Source organism: Mirounga angustirostris, unplaced genomic scaffold (genome assembly GCF_029215605.1).
Source record: "Mirounga angustirostris isolate CCGP_5_RB_7025 unplaced genomic scaffold, mMirAng1.0.hap1 SCAF_3, whole genome shotgun sequence".
Classification (NCBI taxonomy): Eukaryota; Metazoa; Chordata; class Mammalia; order Carnivora; family Phocidae; genus Mirounga; species Mirounga angustirostris.
The window spans coordinates 35,476,531-35,496,453 of record NW_026991711.1 but is presented as its reverse complement, the minus strand read 5'-3'; the positions used below and the strand labels follow the sequence as shown (position 1 = coordinate 35,496,453).

The window sequence follows — 19,923 nt, the reverse complement described above, 5'->3', positions numbered from 1 at the left end:
AGGAAACAATCATTTCTAAGGTAGAGGTCAACTTTTACCAGTGTTGCGATGGAGAAAACCGAGACGATGAAAATTTGTCAAACATTAATCATTCATAATTGTTTATCTATGTTGATGACTGGATAGTTTTATATGTGCTAATGATTGTTTAAAATGCCACAGACCTATTTCTCTTCAGCAAAAATCCTCTCTTATTTATGCTATTGGCAGGGTGACCATACATCCCCATTTACCTAGAGCAGTTTCAGTTTAAACCTATTGCCTTGACATAATTATTAATTAATTATTAATTGCACCCCTCTCACTTCACAAGTGTCCTGGTTTGGATACTAAACTACGACCATACTGATGGGTAGATCCCAGAAGACACTAAATTTACAGATATTAAAGAGCTCCAATTACCCTCAATCTACTACTTTAAGCCTACTGATGTGCTTTGGTCATCAATTAACATTTCATCACTTTCAAATAATCCAGCACAAAGTGTTATTTGTATCATGTTTCATTAGTTTTACCAGGATCAAGATAGTGTCACAAATATTTAGAAATGGACAGGCAAAAATAAGAGAGGTCATTATAATTCTTAATCAAATAGCAAAACTCTGAATTACAGTTCTCTGGGTAAGGCACAGCCTCATCTTATTTGTACTCATCCAAGCCACCGTTCTTAGAAATATTTATGTGCTGCTACAGATAATGAAGAAGTTGATCTAATTGAAATTCTGGTTTTAATAAAAGCAGCGGCTAAATAAAGTAAGATCTCATAACATCCACTCTGCCTCCTTGCAAGTTATGGGACTCATCCTTTTGTGATTTTCTTCTCTGCAACACAACTTAATGTACCATAGTAATATAGGACACTGACACACAATAAATCATTCATAAAAGGGAGGAGAACTTTGATCACGCAAAACATAATAAGGTAAACTTCATGTCGACCAATACATTTAAATAATGTCTTTGTTTTTCATTGGCTGTTTTATTTTGATAACAGACCACTGAAAAGAATGGTGGCTGAGAGGCTCTATTTTAATAATAAAAAGAAGAATGTCATGTCTAGTTACTTGCTTTGTGTTATATATTTTCTTCTTTGATTAATGTCTACAAGGCTTTCAATATTACTAATAAGAGTATTTATTAAGGTTTTCCCCTTGTGTGCATGGTGCAATTATTGTCTCTCTCTCTCTCTCTCTCTCTCTCTCTCTCTCTCTATATATATATATATATAAAATCACTCCTATATATATATATAATCTCTCTCTCTATATATATATAAAATCACCCATATATATATATAATCACTCCTCTACGTAAGAGCTTGCACTAGCTCCCTGCTGTGGACTGAATGTTTGTGTTCCCACCAAATCCATACGTTGAAATCTTAAATGATGGTATTAAGAGGCAGGGTCTTTGGGATGCGATTAGATCATGAAGGCAGAGCCCTCATGAGTGAGATTAGTGCCCTTATAAAAGGGGCCCTGGAGAGGTCCCTGCCCCCTCCACAGTGTGAGGACCCATCTATGGGGAAGTGGGCCCTCACCAGACACTGAATCTATGGTACCAAGATATTGGACTTCCTGGACTCCAGAACTGTGAGAAATGCTTGTTGTTTATAAGCTGTTCAGTCCCATGCTCTTTGTTACAGCAGCCTGAACAGTCTAAGATATTCCTCATTCACTTGAATTATGAAGACTAAATAGTGGTTATTATATGGCATATAAAGCACTTTAAAACTTGTACCACTAACAGCCACACTGAACTACTTAGTCACCCTCTCTCAAATACATGGCATATGAACATGCTATTTCTTGTGCCTAGAAGTCTCTCCTCCCTGAAAGGCTTCTCTACTTAGATATTTTTTTTCTTTCTTTTCAATATCAAGTCAAATGCAGTGCCACAGAAGTGTCCAAAACCACCAATCCTCCATCCTCTTCATCTAGATATTCCTACAGCATCTTCTATAGTTCCTCTGTTAAGACAAGTTTGCATGGTGTGTGTGTTTCTCGTTCTCTCTCGTCATTAGACATTATGTTTCTTAAGGCCATCCATCTATACATCGTCACCTTCTCATCAAATCATGTTGTAGATGCTCAAATAATACTTATTAATGACTAAATAGAAAAAATAAATGTTAGCTAGTCAATGTTACAGAATTCAAGAGATTTATTCATTCCTTTTAAATAATAGTTTGGGTACCTACCACGTTCCAGAAAATATCCTGACAATTCCCCAGGAAATTATTGTAATGAGACTGAGTTTTTCTAATTTTACCTTCCACTGAAGTAACTCAGTCTAGATTTTACATTTGGGGATTTAAAAGCTAAGCAAGAAATGAGGAAATGATAAAATGCAGATTAAAAAAATGCAACTTGAAAAAAAAAAACTTACCTCTCTTAATATCAAAATTAAAAAATAAATAAATGTTTGATTGCCTTTATCTTCACCTTTTGATAGAGATGGACTGGACTCTTAATATAGATGCTGTGTATTTTATAAATGCTGGTATACTGGATACTCACAAAAATCTGGTAGGGTATAATATCTCCAAGATATGATCCCAAGTCTGAGTTTATGTTCTTGGCCACTGAATTGTACTCATTCCAAAGTTTTAGACAACTATTAAATAATTAAATGCTATTTTATATACATATCATGTTTACCACTCACGATAAGTCCTGAACAATATATTGTCACCATTTTACAAATGAAAATGACTTGCTCAAGGTCACACATTTCAAAGGGCAGAGTTTGGATCGCATACCCTCATGTGAATTTATTGTTTTTATTTGTAGAAATTTTATTTGTAAAAATCCCTCTATAAGTGACATTTCTTCTTATTTATAATTTCCAGTTTTGGAGAATTTAAATCTCTATCGCTTGGCAACTGGCAAATTTTTCTCTTAATACATGAGTCATTCTTTCAAGGGATAATTTAAAAAATAAACTATTTCCTTTTTCTGTTATTATAAAACAAATAGAGAAGTTTATATTTTGTTTCTTATGTATTTCCATACAAGTGTGAGAAACAAAGTAATTGCCAATATGAATCCAAATCTTAGAAAGAAATAATTAGAAAAGCCTAGAGAGAGGAGATAAAAAGAAAATTTATATATAGTAATTTACCCATCTGTTCTGTAATTTTCCAAAAAAACAGAAATTTTGTAAAGTGGTAGTAATGGTCCTTTTTTATACTGTTCAACTATGTTGGACAAACCTTTCAAGTGTCTAGCACAATGTGGAAACAAAAAAATCATCTGAAAAATGACATTTAGAAAAGCATATATTATACTAGTTAAACAGAATAGTTCTAAAAATTATTTAATATTTGTAGTCTGCAGCAAATACATCATGCTTAGTCTTGCTTTCTCTTTTGTTTTAACTCAGATATTGCATTCACCTGTTATTTCCTGTTCACTTAAATTAGGAGCATAGATGCAGGGGCTTCCATGACAGTTAAATGGATGAGTTACAATATCAGTAAGAAAAATATCTGGACATTATGATAAATGCTTTTATAATTCCTCAGTTAAAGGAAATAATTTACCTTCTGAACAATATCCTTATTACCCTGGGGTTGCGTGAATTTAGGTGGGAACTATGGTCAATTACCTTACTTAACGCGGATATCCAGTCTACTGATTGACAGATGTAAATTTCTTTATAAATGTGAAACAATAAGAGACGGCTAAATGGTATGCAATTGTTGGAACTTCATTTATAATGTAATGAATTGGGCAGGTGGAAAAAAAAACTGTGCCTCTATTTTTTTTGTGCTCGTTATAGCTGTATAAAAATATAGATTAACAATAAACCAAACATTTTCACTCTGGCAAACAGAGGAAAAACACTGTACTTTTTCAATGAAAATATTCAGTAATAATATTACACATTACTGACTCATGTGTGGAATAAAATACATAAGTAAGTCAAAGTAGGGCTTTTACACAGATGTTATCTTCTATTTCACACAGGGATCTAAAGAATGAATACAAAGAAAATATTCTTATTCTAATCACCTCAGTCTTCCTCTCCTAAACTACCTTTATGCATTAGGAGATACTTGTAGTATTTTTTTAATTCATCACCTTTACAATGCTGAGGGCTACCTCATCCTCAGGAAAGCCATTGTTCATAGGATATTTTGGGAAGGCATGCTTATAGAGAGGGGAAAATAAATCTGAGAGGCTTCCATCTATACAGAACTTTCCTCTGATCATAGTTTGGGATAGAATTATGCTTTCCAAGTTCTTATTTCTTTAACTTCCTTATGTGTCATTTAACATACCCAAGATTCAAAATCAGTAGTATTGCTTTTCCCAAATAGGACATTAGGCCACAAAACAAGACTCAACAAATTCAAGAAGATCGAAGTCATACCATGCATCTTTTCTGACCACAAAGCTAGGAAAGTAGGAAAGCCAACCACAAGAAAAAAGACCACAAGTACATGGAGCTTAAATAACATGTTACAAAATCAGTAGTGTTCTTCAGTACTAAAATACTGGCATGAAAATAATCTCTGATACCTAATAAAAGAAAGATGTTCACACCTATAATTCATTAAAATAATATTAGTCATAGTCTTGTTTCCAAATTTATAATGATCTCTGTATAAGTAGATTTTATTTCTCTGTGCAATAAGATGGAAAAATATATGATTGGTGATGCTGTTTTTTTCAGGGTTGCTCAGAAATAGGAGAAGGAAGTTATGATAATTTTTTCTGCATTACAGATACTAGTAAATATCCAAAGTTTTTTTCTAAATAGCTCCAGAATTTATGGCAAGACATTAGAGTCTCAAAAAAGAATAAGACAAACCCTTGAACTGTAATAAAGAACTGTATTATAACAAGGTAAGTACTGTGTGTTTATAACAGACTATGGGGTGTGATAGGGAGAGTGACTCTTAAAAGGTCCATGAGCTTTTGAAAAAGTTGACATTTGAGATCACCAATTACATGAGCCCTAATTGGCACTGTTAATATCAACGGCTGGACCCATTTAAAGTATCATGCAAACAGTATTTAACTTTGTCCTCCAAAAAGTTTCAATGACCACCTAATCAAATATTTACTGAACACTTGTCATATGAAAAGAGCAGTCAGAACAAAATATGCTCATAAACAATGCAGTAACTGCACATAAATGGTGCAGACAAGTCCTTTAGAGATTTAGCTTAGGGCAACATCACTGTGAACTGAGACCACAGAGACGACCCCAACAGAAGAGATGATACATGAACCTGGCTTTGGAGTAACAGAATCCAATATATGTATTTTTTTTTATTTAAATTCAATTAGCCAACATATAGTACATCATTAGTTTCAGATGTAGTGTTCAGTGATTCATCAGTCGCATATAACACCCAATGCTCATTATATCACATGCCCTCCTTAATGCCCATCACCTAGTTACCCCTTCCCCCTACCCACCTCCCCTTCCGCAACCCTCAGTTTGTTTCCCAGAGTCAAGAATCCAATATTTTGAAAAGAAAATCTTGCATAACAACTTAGGAATTGCAAATGTTTAAAATGTCTTCCCTTCCAGTTTAGCAGAAGTTTTTTTTTTGTTGTTGTTGTTGTTGTTCTGTTTTGTTTTTAGAGAGCGAGTGAGCAAGCACGTAAAAGTGGGGGTGGGGTAAAGGAAGGGCAGAAGAAGAGAGAGAGCGAGAGAATCTTAAGCAGGCTCCACACCCAGCATGGAGCCTGAGGTGGGCTCAATCTCATGACCCTGAGATCGTGACCTGAACTGAAATCAAGAGTCAGATGCTTAACGACTGAGCCACCCAAGCACCCCTAGCTGAAGTATTTCTGTAAAGAGCAGTTAACATGAAATTAGAGATATGAAAGCATTGTGAAAGGTCTTCACAAATTAAATGTTCACGACAATGGGGAGCTATTGAAAGATTTTCAGTTGTGAGGTGTTGGTGATCACATGTACCTTTCTAGAACATAAATCCCAGAATACTACTTTCCCTCTTCTTTGCAAGGGTACTTTGGAATCAACTGGCATTTCTCCTTTTTAAACTACTATTTCATTTGGAATTCTTCTTTGATTTCTATCGCTAAGTAGTACTTCTGAGAGCAAATCAAGGCAAAGTGAAAAATAAGGCACTGTCTCCTATGTGTAATTTGCATTTAAATATATCATTGATGTCCAAGTCCATGGGTCTCTACTCCAAGGAGCTTCTCTGCCATTGTTTGTTCATATCCCAATAGGTTTTCCAAATGAATGCAACTTAAATATTTTAACTGGATGAGGTTCACCCAAGAATAATTACCTAGCTAATTGCAGTTGTGTGAATTTATGTTTAGGGTTGAATTCTGGTTTCTTCATAGTAACTCTCTTTCACTTTTTAATTTACTCAGATTTCCTATCTTTCCTGTTAATCATTCATTAAAAAGAATGTCACAGTGGTTTCTTTCAGCTCACACTTGCATTGCACATTTGGGTTGTTTTCTTAATTTACAAGGCATCTGTCTTTATCTTATTTCCTGGGTGATTATTCTAGTATGTTGAAGTTGCTTTTCTGCTCTGTTTTTAAATGTCTGTTTCTTTGTGTTAATGCGATTTTTTTTCTGGTTGTGGACTTACATTTTTAGTATTGTATTTCATTTTCAATGTCAAGAATTTCTATATATAAACAGTAATGTGACACTTAACAAAAAGATTAAAACAACAGCCCCCTCTTCATGTGTTTATTCTGCAAGAGAGTTCGAAGTTTGCTTGCTTTCTCTTTAACAAACTGTAAGTTCAGTTCAACACTATTTGTTAAGGGGTCCCTATGTTAAAAGGCTGGTAGGGCTGTAAAGAGAAACCAACAAAATTGTCGCATTCGTTCTTTAAGGGCTAGCACACCCGAAAAACAATTTTGATTTTGAATATAAAAGAAGGACACATACAATTATAAGCATATCTGAACAAAAATTCGCATAACAAAGAAAACACAATGTTTTGAGATAGGAGTTGTTCGAAGGACAGGAACTCTTGTGTAATATTGGAATTGAATGATTATGTTTTAAATATTTTTGTAGAGGAGATAGGATAGCAGGAGTTTTCTGAAATGGGGTTTCTCTCTCATTTCCCTTTCTGAAATATGTTTTAAAAGTCTAAGATTAAATGGAGTATAGAGACAGACCTACAGAAAATTGATTACATAATGATATGCCCAATACATTTTTCAGTCCTGAGAACTTTCTACTAAATCTAACATTCTTGGAAGGACAATAAAGATGAAAATATATATTGTTATAATGTCCCCCACAATAACACAATACCTAAAACATCCGGAAATTGCATAATTAAGTACAGAAATAGCCTATTCAATAACTTGATTTTTTTTGTTTTTATTTCTTTGTGATGCCTAGAAATTGGAAGATGACTGTCATTGTAGAAATTTGCTAATAAGCACAGTGCCTTTGTGGAAAATCCAAAGGGAAAATTCTTTGTAATGGAGATTTTTATTCTTCTATTAAAGACTATGGCAGCATTGGGTAAATTCTGACTGTAATGCATGCAGGTGTAGGCACTCAGGTTTGGTTTCCTGAAGTAGAGCTTTTGTGTGTGATTTAAAAAAAAAAAAAAAATCTGCGGGCACACAACCTCCCAGGTCTCTGTGTCTATCTGTAGGTGAGGTCACGTGCAAAAGCAACAAATCAGTGGATGCCTCTACTCAAGCTGATTCAAAAATATAAATACCCAAGCTGCTCCTGAACAATAACTCTTGCCTACTAAACCACGGAATATTTGAAAAATACGTGAAAATCAAAACTGGAATTAGGACAGCAACCGACACTTTAGAGAGACTCTAGGTACCAAAGTCAAACCGTGGTTCTAACAGCAGCATTAACGTGGGCCAATTACATAAAGCCATTTTGAAAGGCTGTTTTTCACCATGTTTCTTCAGTTCTTCAGTCTGCAGTGATGACCAACATCAGATACTATTAAGAAGTCTTCAAGCGTGTAAAATAATATGATTTCACAATGATTACATATTCACTCTACAGCTGGCTGAAGTTTTTACATCTCCATTTGTCATTGACGATTGTGTCCAATTAAATGATTAGCTTTTAAAAACTGCTGCACATTATGAGAGTGAACTTGTGTTCCATCGCACTGAGTGATGCAGAAACAAACTCATTACAGCATGTAATTCACCCATATTAAATAACAAACAGATGGCCGCTGTAAATGAGAGCTCCTTTTCCTCTTCAAAAGTGCCAGGAAAAAGGTGTTTTTATTTATCTTTGTTTCCAGCTTCTTTCTGCTTTCTTGACAAGTGGGCAGCTGGTTGCTGAGGTTTTCAATTGGTGCAGAAGAATGAAAAGCCTGTTTCCATTAATTTCCCCATAAAATAAGTCTTTGAATCATTTCTGTTATAAATGCAAGTGCAGTAGCAAGCTGCTGCTTGATTAATTCACTTATTATGAAGATTTCATCTTTTATAAGAGGGCCTGCAGGTAATTTATCTTGTTTAGTAAGATTAGAAAAATGTAATTATCTTGATACCTTTGGACCCCTCTCATTTTAATTGTGTTCCCATAAATTTCAAACATAAAGATGGGAATTTTTTTGTGCACAAATGTTCCAACATGTGGTCAAAAAATGTGCTGTAAGATCTGCATAAAAATTTATCAAGTAAAATACATTAGGACTGTACTCTTACAGGAATGCATACAAATAAAGCTAGCACACAATTATGCTGGTGTGTACAAACAAATCTCTGCCTTCCTGGTTCCCTAGTCATCTAACAGCTGGGGTGAGGTAAAAGGTTTGGGATTTGTTAAAAAGACTTTTTTTTTTCTTATCAAGCATAAATGTCTCTAGGGAAATGAAGAAATCAGTCTTATTTACACTAATAAAATTAAAATTGTGTCTGTCTTCAAATGTTCTAAACGCAAATGAATTGACTACTGAGTGTATATTTCATGTACTCTTTCCATCACTTTCATTACATTTCTTAACATCTTTGGGAATTTGGATACGTCTGTGATTTTATAATGACAATCTAATTTGATTTCCTTTTAAAAACACTAAGACTGTGAAGAGAACTATCCCAATCCATTTCCACATGTAACTTCACATCTTCGGTCTTGTAGGAAACATGATCTCAGAACTTGGCAGAATTATCTCCTTTTTCTCTGATCTTTCCTTCAGTTCTGCTGGAATTGGGGTTCTAAAACCTTTAATTTCATTCTATTAATAGTATTAAATGTGCCTTTTTTGGATTTTAAAATATATCATGGTTATCTACTTAGTTACTTCTTATTACCATAAGTGGATATTTCTGTCAGCCTGGACTTACTGTCCTGGAAGAAGGAAACCAAAAATATTATATTATACAGAGTTGTCTAGTCTTTTTCTATGGCTTTAGACAGGAAAGCATTTCATCCTTTGTGGTCTGCAGAATGGCGATAAACAGGTCAAGTAACGTTCTGTTAAATTCTGTACGGTGTGTGTTCAGTCAGGCAATCAACAAGAAATAATTGGGTTTTGCTATATAAGAAAAACAGACTGTAAAATTAAAAAGATGTATAGTGGGATCTCTATGATGCTTCCCCACTTGTAAAATGTAACATACATTTCAATCAAATTATACAGCTTGTAAAAGTGAACTAAAATAATGTAATAGAAAAACATGTTATTGGTACAAACTGGTTGCATGTTTGTATGTTCATCTTTCACCTTTCTGATTTATTCTCTTTGTTTTATGAATATAGTTGCTGCCCCTAAATGTATCTGCCTCTAGGGCTCTGTGCCAAAAAGTTACAGATTGTGAATACTTGTATATTATTGTCTTATCAATTTCATGAACATATACTAAAAATGGATTATGCCTAAGACTCAGTGTTGGGGATGAGGAATCTCCTCTATTTATTAAACATGTGGTTTCCTGCACCTTCTTCTCCACATCTGTTACCTTAGCTGTTAATGCTGTGCTGCTTCTGTCAGCCCAGGAGAGTTTTTGTGAGAAAATAAAGCACTTTGATGAATGAATTAGTTATCTTTTTCACCCTATATTTCTCAAAACTCTACTAAATAATGGGTGTTAAATAAACTTTTATGTTATCTGTTATGGTTATACAATTTATTATTTTTCATAAAATTGATAAGACAAAGGACCTCAGCAGTTTTTAAAGGACAATAGGTCAGGCTAATCTAGCTACAATATTTCATTAGCCTGCTATAATAATAATGGGAGGAATTGTAATTTTAGTAAGTGTTAATAAATAAAATTTTTTTTAAGATTTTATTTATCTGTCAGAGAGAGAGAGAGAGAAATTCAGACAGAGAGAGAAGTAGGCTCCTTGCTGAGCAGGGAACCCGATGTGGAACTTGATTCCCAGGGCCTTGAGAACGTGATCTGAGCTGAAGGCAGGTGCTCAACCGACTGAGCCACCCAGGTGTCCCCTTATCTTATTTTGATAGTTGGTAGAGATGAAGTGGTATCTTAGCATTTTCCTCTAATTTGTACTCTCCAAATTGGGGCCCATACATGTCTCCTCTTCATCAGTCTGTCTTCTTAACATCATTACCTAATGTAAGTTAATACCCTCTTTATGGCTTTGTTTAGTAATTTCTATGAAGGCAGCTAGGATATTTCTCAAGACTTTCAGAACTTCTTTTGAATGAGATAGAAATAAGTAAAGGGACCCTCTTGAGAGTCCCTCTTACTTTGGAGCAGGAAACTCTGAGAAAGAAAAAAAAAAAAAAGGCAGTGATTCGTTACCTAACTGCAAACGTTATTCTGACCCTGTTCTATCCTAGGGTTACTGCACAAAATGAAGGATAATTTTAAGAAGAATGGAGAAGAAAGTTATATCGCTAAGGAAAGATTTTGAAAAAGCTAACCCATTGGCTCAGGGATATTTCTGATATTTCAATGAGATAAGATCTAAATCTCAAACTGCAATTACATATAAAATCTTGGTTTTGAATTTGAGCTAATGAGCTTGGAGTAGTTGCTTTCAGAATTAAAAACAAAAACAAACAAACAAAAAAAAACACAGAAAAGAGCAAGCAGAGAAGAAAAACAAAACAATGACAGAACTCCTGGGGAAGATGGCAGAATAGGAGAACCCTCAGCTCATCTTCTCCCATGGATACAACTAGATAACACCTACATCTAGGTACACTAATGTGTACCTAGTGTAAATAATCCAGAAAATGACCCAAAGACGAGCAGAACAGACTTTCCACAACTAAATGTAGAGAAGAGGCCCCATTGAAGAGGGTAGGAAGAAAGGAGATGGGGTCAGGAGCCAAATGGGCTCATGGAACTGTCCATGAGGGAACTGTCCATGGAGGGAGAGAGAGACATGGTGGGCACACAGAGAGGAGAGGAATAAGCTCTATTCTAGGAACCCCAGGCACAGAGACCCACACTGAGAAGATGAATCCCCACAACTCTTGGCTTTGAAAACAAGAGGGACCCAACTTTGCTACTTCTTACAATCAGTGGAACTTAACACCTGGAATGTTAAAAATCAGTGAACTTAGCTCTGGGAGAGCAGGGAGGGAAAGATGAAAAACTGAGTCCCCACCTTTAAAAATATATCAGAATCGGAGGGGGAGACGAACCATGAGAGACTATGGACTCTGAGAAACAAACTGAGGGTTCTAGAGGGGAGGGGGGTGGGGGGATGGGTTAGCCTGGTGATGGGTATTAAAGAGGGCACGTTCTGCATGGAGCACTGGGTGTTATACGCAAACAATGAATCATGGAACACTGCATCAAAAACCAATGATGTAATGTATGGTGATTAACATAACATAATAAAATAAAATTTAAAAAAATATATCAGAACAAACTGCACTGCAGAGATGCAGCATCGAAGCAGCAGTGTGAAAAACAGCTGGAGTATACAGGAAAGAAATTTATTTACTAACCTCAGAGTTTGTGCCAAATGGGCAGAGATCTTTGGGAAACTTCTCCCAGAACCAAAGAGCTAGCAGGTGCCATTTCCTTCCCTCGTCAGCAGCCCCCTCCAGCCTAGATACACGGACCCCTGGGGGAAACAGCACGGCCCCAGCACTCTCCACCCAACGTGCTAACAGCACACCCTGCCCCTGCATGCTTCAGCAGATCCACCCCTCGATCTGGTCTGGACAAGAGTTTTCCAAGTGGCTGCAGGGCCCACTCCCACAGCAAAAAGTGAAGACATTGCTGGCACCACATACCACTGCCATGCCCTTCTGCAGGTTCCTACCCCTCCAACCCAGCCAGCACATGCAGAAATTTTCCCAGACAGATGCAAGTCCCTTCCTGCAGTGGACCAGGGTAGACCTTGCTGACACCACATACCCCACCCCATGTTCTCCTGAGGACCTGCCCCTTTGAGTACATTCTTAGCCAGAGCCCATCCACGGTGGTGCCACAAACCTGGCAGTATTCAGGCAGTTCTGATAGGGGCCAGCACTACTCCAAACAGTGTCCTGACCTGGAGAGAGAAGAAGATGATCACACATACCAGACAGATGGCAGCCCCAGCTGTGGGCTAGGGGCAGACATCTGCTCTGACACAGGTCCTATCCACCAAGCAAAGTTTCTCAGGGGACAACACAAGGATAGGGTCCTGCAGTTTGGTGCTACTGCATCTCTGGCTAAGGCCTCGTCGGACTCACTGTAAGCCCAAGGTGGCCCCAGAATGGCCCACTAACAACACAGGGACCAAATCCTGCCCATAACAGGCAAAGAGAGCCATTTCAGATGACCAGACTGAAGCCAAACATGGCTCCACCACAACAGCAGGGTGCATGCAACACACACAAGAGATACCACAAAGCACCAGGATCCAGTGAACAGGGGGCATTGCACTGAGGGCACTATAGGACCTCTTCTTCATAAGGCCACTATTTCTTTTTTTTTTTTAATAAGATTTTTTTTTTTAATTTTTATTTATTTGTCAGAGAGAGAGCAAGCAAGCACAAGCACGGGGAGTGGCAAGCAGGCTCCCTGCTGAGCAAGGAGCTCGATGCGGGACTCAATCCCAGGACCCTGGGATCATGACTTGAGCCAAAGGTAGACGCTTAACCGACTGAGCCACCCAGGCGTCCCAGGCCACTACTTTCAAGAGCAGGAGATATAGCTAACTTTCTTGACACAGAGAATTAGACAAAATGAGGAGACAGAGGAGTAGGTCCCAAATGGAAGAATAGGACAAAATCACAACAAGAGAGCTAAATGAAATGGAGATATGTAATATGCCTAACAGAGAATACAAAGTAATAATCATAAAGAAACTCACTGGACTTTAAAAAAGAATGGAAGACCTCAGTGACACTCTCAACAAAGAGAAAGAAAATATAAGAGAAGAAACAATCAGAGATAAAGAACACAACAAATGAAATTAAAAAGACACCAGAAGAAATAAGTAGTAGATTAGAAGAAGCAGAAGAACAGATCAGCAACTTAGAAGATATAGTCAGTGGAAAGCAATCAAAATGAACAGGAGAGAGAAAAATAATAATAATAATAAATGAAAACAGACTAAGGGAACTCAGCAAAACCATCAAGTGTAATAACATTTGCATTATATGGATCCCAGAAGGAGAAGAGAGAAATAGGGGACAGAAAATTTATTTGAAGAAATAGTAGCAGAAAACTCTCCCAATTTGGGGAAGGAAATTATAAGTTCAGATTCAGGAGACAGTCTCCCTCCAAAATCAACCCAAGGTGGTCCACATTATGACAGATATTAATTAAAATGGCAAAGGCTAGTGATAAAGGAGAATTTTTAAGCAGAAGATAAAAGAACATTACAAACAAGGGAAACCCCATAAGTCCCCAGCTGAAACTTTGCAGGCCAGAAGAAAGTGGCATGATACATGCAAAGTGCTACAACAAACAAACAAACAAAACCCTGCAACCAAGAATACTCTGTCATTCAAAGTAGAGGGAGGGATAAAAAGTTTTCCAGACAAAAGTGAAAGGAGTTCATTACACTTAACTAGCCCTACAAGATATGTTAAAGGGACTCTTTGAATAAAAAGGAAAGACCATAAGCAGAAGTAAGTAAGAAAAGTAAGAAGCACAAAAGTTGTAAAATTAAGTTTATCTATAAAAATCAGTCAAGGGACTCACAAAATAAAAGGATGTAAAATATGACACTATATACCTAAAACCTGGGGGGGGAGAGGAACAAAAATTTAGTGCTTTTAGAATGAGTTCAACCTTAAGTGACCTTCAACTTAATATAGCCTATTATATGCATGTTATTTATAAACTGGATGGAAACCACAAATCAAACAAACAGTAATAGGTATGCAAAAAATAAAGAGAAAGAATACAAGAATAGCACTAAAAAAAGGCAGCAAACAATGAGAGTAAAGATCAAGAGAAGAACTGAGGAGAACTACAAAGACAACCACAAAACAAGTAACAAAACAGCAGTAAGTACATACCTATCAATTATTACTTTGAAGATAAACTGACTAAACTTGTCAGTCAAGACACAGGGTGATGGAATGGATAAAAAAGCAAGACCCATCTATATGCTGCCTACAGGAAACTAATTTCAGACCTCAAGACAAATGCAGATGCAAAGTGAAAATAATGAAAAGCACTTATCATGCAAATGACAGTGAAAAGAAGATTGGGGCAGCAATACTTATATCAGACAGAAGAGACTTTAAGACAAACTGTAACAGGTGACAAAGAAGAACAATGTATAATTATGAAGGGAACAATAACAACAAGAAGATATAACAATTATAAATATTGATGCACCCAACATGAGTATCCAAATACATAAAGCAGCTAATAACAAATATAAAGAAACCAATCGATAGTAATACAATCATACTAGAGGACTTTAACACCTCACTTAGATCAATGGATAGATCAACCAAACAGAAAGTCATCAAGGGAACAGCAGCTTTGAATGACATATTTGACTGGACGGATCTAACAGATTTATTTGGAATATTCCATCCTAAAACAGCAGAATACATATCATTTTCATATGGACATGGATCATTCTCAAGAATAGATCACAGGGTAGGCCACAAAATATGTCTCAAAAATTCAAAAAGATCATACCATGCAACATTTCTGATCACAACTTTATGAAAATAGAAATCAACTGCAAGAAAAAATCTGAAAAGAATACATGGAAGTTAAATAACTTGCTGCTAAACAATGGGTCAACCAAGATATCAAAGATGAAATTTAAAAAAGATACATGGAGACAAAAGAAAATGGAAACACAATGGTCTAAAACCTTTGGGATATAGGAAAAGCTGTTGTAAGAAGAAAGTTTACAGTAATACAAGCCTACCTCAAGAAGCAAGACAATCTCAAATAAACAACCTAACCTTACACCTGAAGGAGCTAGAAAAAGAACAAACAACCCAAAACCCACAGAAGAAAGGAAATAATAAAGAATAGGGCAGAAATAAAATGAAATAGAAACCAAAAACAAAACCAAAAAAAAAAAAAAAAAACACAAAAAAACCTCAAAAACAAAACAAAACCCAATAGAACAGACCAATGAAACCAGGAGTTGGTTCTATGAAAGATCAACAAAATTGATAAACCTTTAATCAGATTTATAAGAAAAGAAAGAAAATCAGAAATAAAAGAGGAGAAATAACAACCAACACCACAGAAATACAAACAATTGTAAGAGAATATTATCAAAAGTTATATGCCAACAAATTAGACAACCTAGAAGAAATGGATCAATTCCTAGAAATACATAACCTCCCAAAACTGAAGCAGGAAGAAAGGGAAAATTTGAACGGACTGATTACTAGCAATGAAATTGAATCAGTAATCAAAAAACTCCCAACAAACAAAAGTCCAGGACCAGATGGCGTCACAGGTAAATTCTACCAAACATTTAAAGAAGAGTTAATACCTAACTTCTCCAACTGTTCCAAAAAATTAATAAAAATAGAAGAGGAAAGAAAGCTTCCAAATTCATACTATGAGGCCAGCATTGCCTTGATACCAAAATCAGATAAAGACACTACCAACAACAACAACACAACAACAAACAAAAACCTGCAGGCCAGTATCTCTGATGAACATAGATGAAAAATCCTCAACAAACAATTAGCAAATCTAATCCAATAATACATTAAAATCATTCACCATGATCAAGTGGGCCTTATTCCCAGGATGCAAGAGTGGTTCAATATTCACAAACCAATGAATGTGATACATCACATGAATAAGAAAAAGGATCAAAACCATGCAATCATTTCAATAGAGGCAAAAAAAAAATTAAGAAAGAACAACATCCATTCACAATAAAAACCCTCAACAAAGTATGTTTAGTGGGAACTTAATTCAACAACAAAAAAGACCATTTATGAAAGAAACACAGCTAACATTACACTCAACGGTGAAAAACAGAGCTTTTCCTCAAAGATTAGGAACAAGACAAGGATGTCCACTCTCACCACTTTTCTTCAATACAATACTGGAAGTCCTAGCCATAGCAATCAGACAAGAAATAAAGGGCATCCAAATTGGTAAGGAAGAAGTAAAACTTTCATTATTTGCAGATGACATGATATTATATATAGAAAACCCTAAAACTCCCCCCCAAAAAAACTACTAGAAATGATAAATGAATTCAGTAAGGTCCCGGGATACAAAATCAATATCCAGAAATCTGTTTCATTTCTATACTCTATAAAGAACAGAATGAGAAATTTAGAAAATAGTACCATTTACAATTGTACAAAAAATAAAATACTTAGGCATAAACTTAACCAAGGAGGTGAAAGACCTGTACTTTGAAAACTATAAAACACTGATGAAAGAAATTGAAGATGACACAAACAAATGGAAAGACATTCCACACTCATGGAGTGAGAAAACAATTATTGTTAAGATGTCTATACTACCCAAAGCAATCTCCATATTTAATGCAATCTAACAACATTTTTCACAGAAATAGAATAACCCCAGAATGTATATAGAACCACAATAGACCCCAAAAAGCCAAAACAACCTTGAAAAAGAACAAAACTAGAGGTAACACAATCCCAGATTTCAGGATACACTACAAAGTGGTAGTAATCAAAACAGTATGTTACTGGCACAAATGTTAACATAGATCAACAGAACAGAATAAAGAGCCCAGAAATAAACCCATGATTATACAGTCAATTACTCTTCCACAGAGGATGCAAGGATATGCAATGGGAAAAAGACAGTCTTTTCAACAAATGCTTCTGGGACAACTGGACAACTATTTTCAAAAGAATAAAACTTGACAACTTTCTTACACCATACACAAAAATAAACTCAACATGGATTAAACACCTAAATGGGAGACCTGAAGCCATAAAAATCCTACAACAGAACACAGGCGGTAGTTTCTGTGACATTGGGCACAGCAACATTTTTCTAGATAGGTCTCCCGAGGCAAGGGAAGCAAAAGCAAAAATAAACTATTGAGACCACATAAAAATAAAAAGCTTCTGCAGAGTAATAAAAGAAAACCTACTTAATAGGAAGATATTTGCAAATGGCATATCTGATAAAGTGTTAGTATCCAAAACCTATAAAGAACTTATACAACTCAACAACCTAAAGAAACAAATAATCCAATTTAAAATGGGGGGAAGACATTAATAGTCACTTCTTTAAAGAAGACATACATATGGCCAACACATGAAAAGGTGCTCAATGTCACTTATCAGGGGGAATGTAAATCAAAACCACAATGAGATATCACCTCTGTCACAATGGCTAAAATCAAAAACACAAGAAACAACAAGTATTGGTGAGGATGTGGAGAAAGAGGAACCCTCATGCACTGCTGGTGGGAATGCAAACTGGTGCAGCCATTGCAGAAAAGAGAATGGAGGTTCCTAAAAGAAATTAAAAATATAATTACAATATGATCCATTAATTCCACTCCTAAGTATTTATGCCCCCAAAACACAAAAACATTAATTTGAAAAGATATATACCCCCCTTTGTTTATTGCTGCACTATTTACAATAGCCAAATTATGGAAGCAGCTCCAGTGTCCATCAAGGGATGAGTGGGTAGAAAAGAATGCAATCTTGCCACTTTCAACAAAATGGATATATCTAGAGGGTATAATGCTAAGTCAAGAAGTCAGAGAAAGACAAATACCATATGATTTCACTCATATGTGGACTTTAAGAGGCAAGACAAACAACAACAAAGAAAGAGAAAAACCAATGAAACAGACTCTTAATTATAGAGAACAAACTGATGGTTATTCGAGGGGTCATTGGGGGGAATAAGTATAATAGGTGAAGGGGATTAGAGTACACTCATCATGGTGAGCACCGAATAATGCATAGAACTGCTGAATCACTGTATTGTAGCCCTGAAACTAACATAACACTGTACGTTAACTATACTGGAATTTTAAAAAATGACAACAAAAATAACAAATGTCGGCTAAAATAAAATCTAGAATGCTTAATGAACTGCAATCCTAAGAGCATTGTTGATAGCCTTTCATTTCCAGTTTGGACCTGCTATCATTAAGGCTACATCTCAACACCTAACATTAAAAGAAGTCTCAGTTAATTTGGAGTAGAGCCCTATACCATCCTACCAGTAAAGCAAACCAAATACACTACTACTCCAAATACCTGGAGAAATCTACATCTTTCAATGGCTAATTAAAAAAAAAAAAAAAAGAGTCAATATAGCACCATTACAAAGATACTATATAAAAAAAAAAAAAAAGGATGATGGTGCCAAGGAAGGAATAAAGATAGAAATAATTATAAAGAAACTTCATCAGAAAAATATTACAGAGTGAAATTTATGACTAAATTTTATTAATCAAAATAAAACAAAAGCATAAACCCTCAAAAGTGCAATTATTCCTATGAAGCATTATGACAAAGCAGAATCGCAGGAACTCAAAGAATTAGCATGATTCAGTATAAGAAAATAGAACATGGAAATTCATATCAAAGCATTAAAAACATCTAGAGAAATAGTTGAAAAAATAAATATAAGAAATAAGAGATTGTGATATGCTTGGTAGGAGACTTGGAGGACAAAAATGACAAAAATGTGCAAATAAAAATAATTTTAAAAATTAAATGGACAATAGCACAAGGAAATAAAACACAAATTTTAGAAGCTGCAGGAAACACTGAAGTAAGGAAAAAAAAAAAAAACCTTAAGTGTATAATTCAAAATATTTGCCAAACAAATTTAAAAATATGGAAGGTCACATGGTATGTCAGGGTAAATTAGATAAGAATAATTATTGATTCAGATCCTAGCAATATTTTCAGAATTTCAAGGGGATTCTGTTTTGGCAGATAGGCAAAATATTGTCACTTCTATGGGCAAAAATTGTATCCTCTGGCTCACACTAATACATGCAGAATTCTCAAGCAAAGAAAATGTAACCAACGTTTTGTTCCAGTCATTCAAATTCAATAGCAATAAACATGAAAGAACACAGGAAATATTATTGCTGTGCGCCACTATTCAGAAACTGACTGGAAAACAAACATCAAGCAATGAAAATATGATTGCGAAGACTACAGCTGAAGGACTGATAAGAATGAATACATTTGATGGTACAACTATTAACTAAAACTAATGTGAAATTTAAAATTACAGAAAGTAATGTCAATTGTATGTATCTTGGCAATACAAAATGATAAATATATTTGCCCCATCCCACACTCTTATAATAGTCCTTTCATTAACTTTTTAAGGTAACACCTTTTAATGTAACAACCATGTTCTGTTGTATACCTGACTATATCCATATCAGAACTCAGAGAAATATGCAGAGCATTCAAGCTTACACCGATATGAAATATAAAGTTAAATAATAATCCAAGCTGGCTAGTTAGAGAAAAAATACAAACAGAATGGAAATAAAAGTGATATTACAAAGGGAAAAATAATGCATTGAAGATACTGGAATAAATATGTTATAAATACTCATTTCA

General features: G+C 35.4%; 1 long non-coding RNA gene across 1 annotated transcript in view; it reads right to left on the bottom strand.

Annotated features, from left to right (window-relative positions):
- Window positions 1-12,399: 12,399 nt before the first annotated feature.
- LOC135363739 (uncharacterized) overlaps window positions 12,400-19,923 on the bottom strand; it is a 196,182-nt gene continuing 188,658 nt past the window's right edge. The window contains exon 4 of the long non-coding RNA XR_010409795.1: window positions 12,400-12,440. This is a non-coding gene — a long non-coding RNA (uncharacterized LOC135363739). The remainder of the gene's footprint in view (window positions 12,441-19,923) is intronic.